Source organism: Octopus bimaculoides, chromosome 1, assembly GCF_001194135.2.
Source record: "Octopus bimaculoides isolate UCB-OBI-ISO-001 chromosome 1, ASM119413v2, whole genome shotgun sequence".
In the NCBI taxonomy this organism is placed as follows: Eukaryota; Metazoa; Mollusca; class Cephalopoda; order Octopoda; family Octopodidae; genus Octopus; species Octopus bimaculoides.
Window position 1 is genome coordinate 85,182,543 of NC_068981.1, and position 10,698 is coordinate 85,193,240.

The 10,698-nt window shown below is 40.8% G+C and overlaps 1 long non-coding RNA gene across 1 annotated transcript; it reads left to right on the forward strand.

The window, feature by feature from the left end:
- Positions 1 to 8,043: 8,043 nt before the first annotated feature.
- On the forward strand, positions 8,044 to 9,395 carry LOC128247826 (uncharacterized). The gene is made up of 2 exons (XR_008264147.1): positions 8,044 to 8,638; positions 8,930 to 9,395. It is a non-coding gene; the product is annotated as an uncharacterized LOC128247826 (long non-coding RNA).
- The last annotated feature ends 1,303 nt before the right edge of the window (positions 9,396 to 10,698 follow it).

Below are 10,698 nucleotides of genomic sequence, written 5' to 3' on the forward strand. Positions count from 1 at the left end.
TATATATATATATATATATATATATATATCTTTGTGTGTGTGCGTGTGTGTGTGTGTGTGTGTGTATGATGGTTGTCTGCTATTTATGCTGAGTCAGACCACCTCCTGTAACTACACCTTAGAACCATCATGGCGTCTGATGTGGCTTTTTAAACCAGACAACTTTTTAAAAAGACACCCACATAGATTGCATATCCGATTTGGACCGCCAAGAGCTGCAGTTAAGTTCTGATCTTTGTAGATCTTAAAATGTCTTTTCAGGCCTCCGTTAGGTCTGCAGACCTTCTGGCATACTTTCCATTGAAAGGTGCGCACAGACAATTAAGCAGAATAGTTGATGGAGGTTCGATTTTCATAGGTCCGCAAATGAGATTTGAGCCCAGCAAAAGAAAGGCATGGTCTGCCACAAACTGTACACATAAAAAGGTCATTGTGATTCACATTCTCGATCATAACATTCTTCTTTAAATCTCTCTTGACTCTTGCATACGCTAACCTGACCTCTTCAAACGCTTTCACTCCACTCCACACTTTTGTTCGCCATCTATCTCGATCCGAAGCAAGGGTTCCTATGTCCTCTGGATACATTCCAAATGATTTCATGGTAGTCCTTATGCCACCCTTAAACCTCTTTTCAGGTTTACACCGATCGCGTTTCCCTCTGCAAGCTCACAATGAAGACAAAAACAGCGGTTTGGGTGTGCGTTCATTCTAACAATATGGCCACACCATCTCACTTGGTTTTTCAGAATCATTGCTTTAGTTGAAGTGATGCCTGCAGACGCAAATATATCTGTGTTTGGAGTGAAAGAACTCCATTTAATGTTTAAAATCAGATGAAGGCATTTTCGGTGGAATTGTTCTAACAACTTGAAATGTCTTTCATAACATGTCCATGATTCAGAAGAATACAACAGGGATGTTAAGACAAATAATTGAATTCGTAGATGTATGTCTGTGTCCAGCTTTCCATCATTTTGTCAGAGCTCCCAAGGTATAATTAACATCAAGCAACTTACTCTTAACAAAAGGTATCAATCTTGACCCAAACAATCTATGGGAAGATTTCAAACCAAAGAAAAAGTATTTCGGGCTGCAAGTTCGTTAGGATTTAAACTGCGTAAGTCCAGTGACAGGTTTTCAGATAAATCAGCAGAAATTCATGATCTACTTTTAGAAAAACAAAACTTAGGCAATACACTTCTTTCTCAGTCCTTGAACCCCAACTCAAACGAAGCTTGCTGAAAGGGAAAGTGCAAACTCCTCTAAGGAAAATTAAACAGGAACGGTGGAATGGTAAAGCAAAAAGGACACAATAAGCAGCTGATAGAAATGACGCCAAGGGTTTGAACTCTTATGTTAAGGAGGTGTATCACCCAAAATCTTCTTCAGTAGTTCCAGTGAGAACAGCAAATCGACGTTTGCTTCTGAATGACACCGTTTCTATTCGTAAGCGTTGGGTAGAACATTTAACGTATGCTCTTTCGCTTTTTGTGGAAAGGCAGAGGACCACTTGTAAGGTACTCTATTTGCTGCCAACAACCGCTAAAGGCTGGGTTAGGGAGGCCGTGGCTAAAAATGCGTTAAGGCTGAGGCATCTCTGGCTCTACCTGGCTCTACCTGGCTCTACCCAGGTTCACTTCCTTCGGTGAACTGGAACTGCGGATCAAGCCTAGACCAAAGTTAGGAGCTTGGCAAACAGAGTGCCGGTAGGCGATCGTGCGTCTCTCCCGTACGAGTAACGCAGCAGCGGGGGTACCACCTCGGCATTCTATAGAAGGTTGGTAGAGGGCAAGTATGATGACGGCTTGGGGGAGATTCTGGGCTTCAATGACGTTCAGCTTACCAACTTGTACCGGAATACATTCGGGCCTATGGGCAGCTTCCAAAGGTCCTTGGCTTGGCAGTGTTTCCGAGGTGCCGTACCAGTTCGTGATAAACTCTCAAGGCACGGCGCTCCGGTTTCGCTCACGTGCCCAATATGCGAGCAGGCCAATGAAACTGTTCAGCACGCAATAGTGCAGTGTCTGAGACTCTCGGTGCTGTGGGTTTACACTGCTGTCATAACTAGGAAGACTACAACTGTCAAGTGAGTAGATCATCAAGACCTTCCTCCGCCTTTTCTAAACAGAGAAGAGCAAGCCTGTTTTCTAGCCGTAATGGCTCTAGCGAAAAAGGTGGTATGGAACACTCGCGTGAAAGGTATTATGGCAGGCACCTTCATCTCCGGTTGTGCCTTGGTAAACTTCTCTGTATTTCACCTGAGAAGGAAAGTACGACTGGAGAGGAGAGGCCTGCCATCCAGTAAGTATAGTAAAAGTGGAAGAAAGTAGTTCGAATGTTGGGTATGAAAGGGCCCGATTGAGCGAGAATGTAAAAGGATACTAAAACGGTTCAGTGCAGGAACGTGGAATGGGTTCGACCCCCACCATCAACCCATTCCACGTTCCTGGTTATTATCTCATTCGAAATTTATTGTCATATATTTTTAATGATGTGTATTCATCACTTGTTAATTCATTCGTCCAAGTCCCAGACCCCTTGTTTGTCCCTTATTGTCCCCTCTATGTCAAACTTGCATTAGTTTTTGAAAAATAAATTCGTAATTTGGACGCATCAGGTATGACCCGATTGTCAGTAGCGCACAGAGAACATGCTATTGGCCGATTCCAAGCATGGCAGCGTGTCCTGGTTGTTGCGAAAGCTTACAATGTCCATGTCAGCACCATCTATCGCCTGCAGCAGCGATACAACAATACCAACGGCACTCCGGACCGTTCCCGCAGAAGGCGCCCCCGGGTGACCACGCCCAGACAGAACTGCTCCATGGTCGCTTCAAACCGGCCAGCGCGACAACTCGCGAGACCATTGGCTCTGGACATCAGCGACGACACGGTAAGACGTCGGCTGACTGCCAACAACCTGCGTTGCCGTCGTCTTGCTCGAGGGCCTGTCTTCACCGCCCGCCACCGTCAGACATGACTACAGTGGGCTACACAGCACCGACATTGGTAGCATCAGCAATGGAGGTCGATAGTCTTTTCTGAGGAAAACCGGTACTGCGTTTTCACATCGGATGATAGAGTGAGGGTGTGGCGTAGGAGGTGTGAACGCTACAGAGACGCTTGTGTCATGGAGAGAGACGCGTGGAGTAGCCAAAGCATCATGGTTTGGGGTGCTATAAGCCTGAATCAGAGAACTGGGCTCCATGTGTTCCAAAATGTTGGTGCAGTCAGAGGGAATGGCATTACAGCGTAGCGCTACGTTGACCAGATCCTAAGACCTCACATCGTCCCCTTCTTCGCGTGTCACCATAGCTACGTGTTCCAGCAGAGCAATGTTCCCTCCTACACGGCCAGGGCCACTATGGACTTCCTGTGTCAGCACAACATCAGAACCATACCGTGGCCGGCTCTCAGCCCGGATTTAAACCCAATTGAACACCTGTGGGATGAAATCCAGAGACGGCTGAACCAGGTGGTCCTAAGGCCGACAACTCGTGTGGAACTGGAGGCAGCTTTCCTCAGGTGTGGACACAGGTGGCAATGGCTTTTGTGAACCGCCTCATGCACTCCATGTACCAACAGTATTTGGCCGTTTTGCACATCCATGGAGAGTATAAACGGTATTGAACATGTCACACTCTACAATTCGAGATGTGTTGGATCTGCCCACTACCAGACAACGACCCATAGACTGTGATCAAATTGCATCAAGCAATTGACTTTATCAAATTTATCAAAATTTATATCTGATATAATGGAATTAAAACATATTTCACAGTCACTCACGTCTCGCGTTTCTTTTGCGGTTCAGTGTGCGTGTGTGGAAGCGCGTGGCTTAGTGGTTAGGAATATTTGGCTCACGACCGTAAGGTCAAGAGTACGATTTCTAGCGGCGCGTTGTGTCCTCAAGAAATACAATTTATTTCACATTGCTCCAATTCGCTCAGCTGGCAAAAGTGAGCAGTACCTGTAATTCAAAAGACCAGCCTTGTCACATTCTGCGTCACGCTTAATTTCCATGTGAACTATATTAAGAGTACGCATATCTATGGATTGCTCAACCACTTGCACGTTAATTTCACTAACAGATTGTTCCGTTGATAGGGTCAACTGGAACACTTGTCATCGTAACGGACGGAGTGCTAATAATATGTATGTCTGTTTTTATTTTATTTGTTTATTTATTTATTTTGTCAATTCTGCAAATGAAGTTTTATACTTTGATGAACATCTGACCGTTAGACTCACGATCGTCTTTGAAGGAGATATAAACAATATCATTTATTTATTCCAACATGTAGATTAATTTTATTTTCAAACATCTTTTCTTATTAACTGCTTTTATGCACCATTATATTATTGCTCTAAATTTCATAACTTCTTCACACTTCTTGTACATTCTTGCTAATCTCTTTGTGCAAAAGAAATCTTTTCATTGTAATTGCGAAGTATACATATTTATCACTATAAGTACTGCAGCAATTACATATACTACGGTGTATATAAAGAGTGAATGTCCCACACAACTCTCTTTGTAATCACAGTGAAGAAAACACATAGGACCTTCTACCTTTAGGAACGGCTGGCTGCTAAAAACATGTTAGTGTCAAAAGTCAGAGTGAGAAAAGAAACATTTTGCACTTGATGACTGTGTACGTGGTATTGTTGTGGGTGGAGTGAAGTAAGAAAGTCTGGTTCTGTAATCTCAATATAGAATTATTAGTGGTAGTTTTCCTAAAAAAAAGTGTTCAAGAAATATTTGTTCCAAATTTTGGCATAAGACCAGCAGTTTTGGGGAACGCGTAAGTCGATTATATCAAGCTCAGTGATTAACTGGTACTTAATTCATCGTCCTCGAAAGGATGAAAAAGCAAAGTTGGCCCTCTATGGAATTTGAACTCAGAGCATAAAGACGGATGAAAGCATTTTGCCTCGCGTACTAACGACTCTGCCAGCTTGCCACCTTAGCTTTCATTAAATATTAACTCAGCTCTTATTATGTTTCACCCAGCTAACTGCATATAGGTGCCATTTCCTTGTTTTAACGGTCTAAATCAATGTGCACTTGAATTATTCTTTAGGCGAAGGCTTCGTGGTTATCTCTGCGTGCAGGTGGTTGGTGTTAGTGTGTGTTTTGTGAAAGAGAGAGAGAGAGAGGTGAAGAGAGAAAAAAGGGTTAAAGAAATATTTTCCAAATGAAAATATTTCTCCCCCAGATAAAGGAACAGCACTAAAAACCAAGACGCTAGATTTCTCAGTCGACCTACGGTATACAAACCTATAAAAAATCACGAACTTTACCATAAAATTTTAGGCAACGGCTTCAGATTTTGTAGCATCTATGTTTTTTTACAAGATTATTAGGAACTTAGGGAAAATTTTCTACTCTCTTCAAATCATATATTAATCTCAAATCATATATTAATCTACGAACTTTTAATTTTAGGTATAATTAAAGCAAGAGTAAATTACAATAAATTATCGCGCATTAGACAGGCTACATGAAGACAGAAACATTCGTGATGTCTTAACTGCCCAATTTCTTTAAAAATTCCTAAACATTCGGAGGCAATGACTTTGTTGTTTATACAAAATTTACCTACAAAATTTACCTTTAGGCAAAAACGCTCTTTTATTTCTATAATATTCAGAAAGATCAAACTATATGATAAAAGAAATAATTTATCTAATAACGCAGGACGAGATAGGTTAATGGAGAAATATTTGTTTAGTACAAATATGTAACTAGCGCTATTTAATACAGATATATGATTACACATTTCTAGTTGAGAAATCAATGAAAAAGTTAGAGTTAGACATGTAAAGACGGCAGCTTAGACTGATGCAAGGCGGAGGTATTTTGGTATCAATGTTAAACATGGCTTAATATTGACCCTGTTTAATGGATTAACCTCGGACCGGAGAAGCGAATCGTGGTTAATCGAACAGCCAGTGTGTTACATAAGCATTCTTTTTATCTTTTATTGATCCATCAATATTCAAATATTTTATTATTATTATTTTTATTTTTATCTTATTTTATTTATTTATTTATCTATTTGGCTGTTCTACATTCCTTTGCAAATATTATTGTCAGATCTGCTGTACCATTTCGATTCCCGACTGTAGCAATTGTGGCTAGTTTATAGATCTGACAGAAATGACTGTTAACTGGGGAAACAACTGATTCTATAAGGATATACGATAGAGATACATCGGTTTGTCTTTAATACAGCTATGGAGTCTTCTCCTTGTGTGTGTCTCTTCCTTTCTATTACTAACGAACGTTTAGTGTTCGCGTAAGCTTTTTCTAATCTGTAGAGCGACTTATTCCTTATAATAATGGGCAAGTGTGCATAATTAAACTGAATAACATACATTATATTCATTTAAACATTGAATATTATTTTATAATCAAATATTCGACAGGATTAAATACTTTGATACTGAACGATATGAGCAATGTATGGATGTAGTATTGGGTGTGAGTATTATTATCTGAGAGATTTATAACTTTATAAGAGACATGTCTAACTACTTCCACTAGAAATGGATCAAAAAGAACCAACATAAAAACAACATCCCTCTTAAATTATGTATCACGAAGAGATTTACTCTACATTAATGTCGGATGATACACTGTATAGATGATAAATGGTTCATTGTTGTACAGGACTAAGTTCAAAACTTTCAACTGCAAAAGCATATGCATGAAGGAAGAGATATAATGAAAACGACCACAGTAGATTCTTTATTTTTAATCAAAGTATTAGGAAACAAAGTTATTGTCTTTTATTTCAGAATAATGAAATCGATATGACCGACATAAACCAAAATGTATACAGGTGATGCCTGCAGGGAAAATGTGGATAAGGAGGGGATCCAGAATACTGCTAACTAGGGAGGAAAGATCAGGCAGTGTTAAGTACGGTTATTGAAGTAAGACAGTGAAGAGTTGCATGCATTGAGTGGGCTTCGTAATGGTGAGACATTGAAAATTCTCTTAATTCATTTCGAGATGTAGTTTATGATATTTGTGAATTCAGCAATAGCTCAATCAAATTATGTGAAGATTGAGTGCAGATCTCAGTTGAGCTTTGTAAATGTTTAGTAACTTATCGGATGTGAAATATGTTCTGGTTCTAAAGAGGAAATCTAGTTTATAGAATCAGGTTTTATCACCTTTAATATTCTGGCACTTAACAGTTGTAATCGTTATGAGCTGTTCAACTATAATGAGAGTGTAATACAATACTTCTCCCTTGGTGTTTGTGTTTGTCTTGTTGATTCTTTGGAAAGGCCCTAGGTTTTCATGTGCCTATCTGGAATTACTTTTGAGTCCCTGTATGTGCACGTTTGACATAAATATCTAAAAAGCATGATGAAGTTGCTGTATGTTGAAAGGTTTACGAGTTATATTGACCGCATAGAAACGAATGTGATTAAAAGTAATATTTAGAAGACATCACTGGAATATAAGTGGTCCACCGCCGTAATTTCAATATTTCGTTTTTGCGCACCCACGCAGAAGTCACTAACAAGATGAAATTATAAACAAAAATGCCAAGATCGATTCAGTTAGTGGCCCTCATGAATTTCAATAGTGTGATGTCTGTAGAGTAAACGTCACCAGGAAGAGAGTAGCAGACAATTTCAGTTTTAGGGTTTTCGCTTTTCTTTAGCATGAGGTCAGCCCTGATCGTATAGATCGGTAATCAAAAGCACTGCAGCTGTGACTACCCTGTCATTTGCATGTTTCAAGTCTACATTTTCCGACTTGTGTACTTTCTGTCCTATGAATTTAGAGTATGGCCTGGGGCAAATTTAGCTACTATTTCTAAAAGATCAAGCAACCACGAAGAGGCTCCCTTGTTGGTTTGACGTTTTAGAATAGAATGTATATATGAAGTGACTGATACGGGCTGAGAGGATGTGACGAATTGAGGTAAAAGGAGTGTGAGAGAGTGAAGCAAGTGTATATTGCAGTGACACCAGAAGACAGTGTTGGTGAGGTAGTAGTTGAAGTGTATTGATATATGGGTCTATCTATCGGTCAAATTATCTTTTTTTTTAGGATATGCAGTAAAATGTTTAGGCATGAAGCAGTTGCATTCTTTTTAGAGCCTTCCGGTTGAGTTGTATGGAGATATGTCGTAAATTATACGCAGATCGGAAATGGTACGAATGCTTCAACGTAGTGGGGTTCATTAAATGTAACCAAAGACCAGAAATGATGTTAAACTGAGCGAATAATTAAGTCTATTTCTCTATGAAAGACTATTACTTCTTATATTATCGAGATATTAAAAAAACTGATTTAAATAAAGGTATTGTATCATGCAGATTTTCTATGATCCTGTATTTCTATAACTATTTTCCTCTTCATAACGAAGAAAGAAAACTCAAAGAGTTCGGAGAAACTTGTTACCAACAGGTTCTTCGCCGAATTTTTAAATTCTTCTTCTTTTAATTGAAAAATGTACGTAGGCGCAGGAGTGGCTGTGTGGTAAGTAGCCTGCTTATTTCCGGTTTGCTCACTGTGCATGTGCGTCAGACTTGCTACTTGCCGTCAACAAAGGTAGACATGAGTGTGGCTCTGTCTAAAAAAAGGAAAAATTGAAGAATTCGCCGAGGTAAGTCGTTTTTGTTGCTCATCTGGGCAGCAATTTATTGCTTCTATTTATTTTTTCAGTAAATTGTTGTCTAGCAGTGTGGCATCTTCGCTTTCCTTGGCGAGTGTTTTGTGTTTTCATTGTACGAACAAATTTTGTATTCGCTGTTTGTGGGAGGCGGGTTCGCTTGCCCACAGTAGCGAAAATTTTTGTTTTGGCTTTGAGCCAAAAAAAAAAACTTTGAGTGAAGTCGACCGAGGTGGGCGGAATTGGTTTTTGAGCTGTGTGTAATTTATTGTGTTTCCTTTTCAGTAAATCCGCCGGCTCTGGAGCAGTTCCGTTTGCTTTCGGCGACTTTGAGTTGTTGTTCATTTTTGTGAACAAAATTGTGTTTCTCGTTCGTCGTTATTGGTAGTAGCCAACGCGCAAGACCGGAAGTCAGGGTAAGCAGGCTTCTTTCTTTCATAAATTAGCCATATAGGCTTTACATAGAATAGCGGTAGCTAAGGCTGGACAAAGACAAATGTAGAATGAAAGGATGATACATATGAAAAATGAGAGGGGCGCCGAGGCTAGTGCCTCTCTCATTATTTGTTTCATCCTTATCACCCTCATCTCATTAATGTCCACGTCCAGCCCGCAGCTACTTTATGTTTGTCTGTCCCCTCTATGTAATGCCGTTAATGGCGAAATTTATTGAAATGAAGTAGCCTGCTTAGCTTGACTTCCGGTCTTGCGCATTGGTTACTTCCGGTAGACACGAGGAACAGAGTGGATGGATGTTTTTCAACTCCGTCCAATATTGAACTATTGAGAAGCCAGCCGAGGTAGGTGGAATTATCTTTTCTTGAGCTAGGAATAATTTATTGTGCTTCATTTGTTTCAGTAAATTCAGCCTAGCTCTGGGTAATTTCTTCTGCTACGGCGACTGTAGTTGTTGCTCATTTTAGTGAGCAAATTGTGTTTCTCGTTCGTCGTTATTAGTGGGCGTTTTCGACTCACCATAACGGCGGACTGAGAATTTTTTGTAAAAAACTTTATGTGTCTCACTTAATTGAGAGAACTGTTGATTTTGTGGGCGTATCTCGCCTCCGAAAAACTTGCGAAAAATTCTAACAATTTGTGAAGGATTTCTCTGTGTTCCTGTTGGTGTGGCCCTGGATTACCTTTACTGAAATACCTTATTGGAATACCTGTAGGCCAGGATTACCGAGTGGCCGGAATTTTGTTGCTGTGACTTGAACTGTCTTCCTTCCTTCTTTTTCTCTGCTCTGTCATTCTGTTCCTTTTGTGTTTTTTAAAAAACTTTTTTGAACTTTTTTGTGAACTTTTTTGAACTTTTTTGCAAGCATGGCAAAAAAGGGTAACACTGTGTTGGAGTGGGAGGTTGTTCCGCCCAAGAAGTGGGTGGATGACCTTGAGAAAAGGACGGTGGTCCTGCGAACCTTTTCTAAGTCGCGGAACGCCATCGTCCACTTCGAAAAGGAAGAAGTGGAAAAAGAACTGGCGAACTGTTTGCCAGTGAGAAAATTTTTTATCTCTAGGAGGGTCAAGTTTGCAACGGTGTGGTTGCAGTTTGACTCCCCGGAAGAGGCCTGCATTGTGGCTAGCCAGCCCATACAGGGTGAGAAGATTCTGTATCTCCCCACTTATTGTGGGAAGAGAATTATTAGAGCCTGGGTTTGTGGTCTGCCCCCAGGCACAAAAGCTGAGTGGATTTCGGATGCCATCCAGCGGGGCTTGGGGGCCAGCAGACCCAGGCTCTTAAATGTACAAATAACAGTAGCGGCCAACTGGGAGGGTTCTAAGGCAATTTTGACCTTATGGACCCCAGTGGTGGCCAGGGAAATGGTTTTTCCCGATTTTCTGAGGATGGCCGGGTCTAGATACGTGGTAATTCTTGAGGTCCTTCCTCCTAAATGTCACCTGTGTCTAGAGCCTGACCAAGTTAGGAAATACTGTCCCTGGGGTCACAAATGGGCCCCGGAGCAAGGAAAGATGTCTGTCGCCCCCTCATCGGAGGAGGAGACAAAGAAGGTCGTGGTGGCGGAGGCCCCTACAAAGCGAAAAAGAAGGTGAGC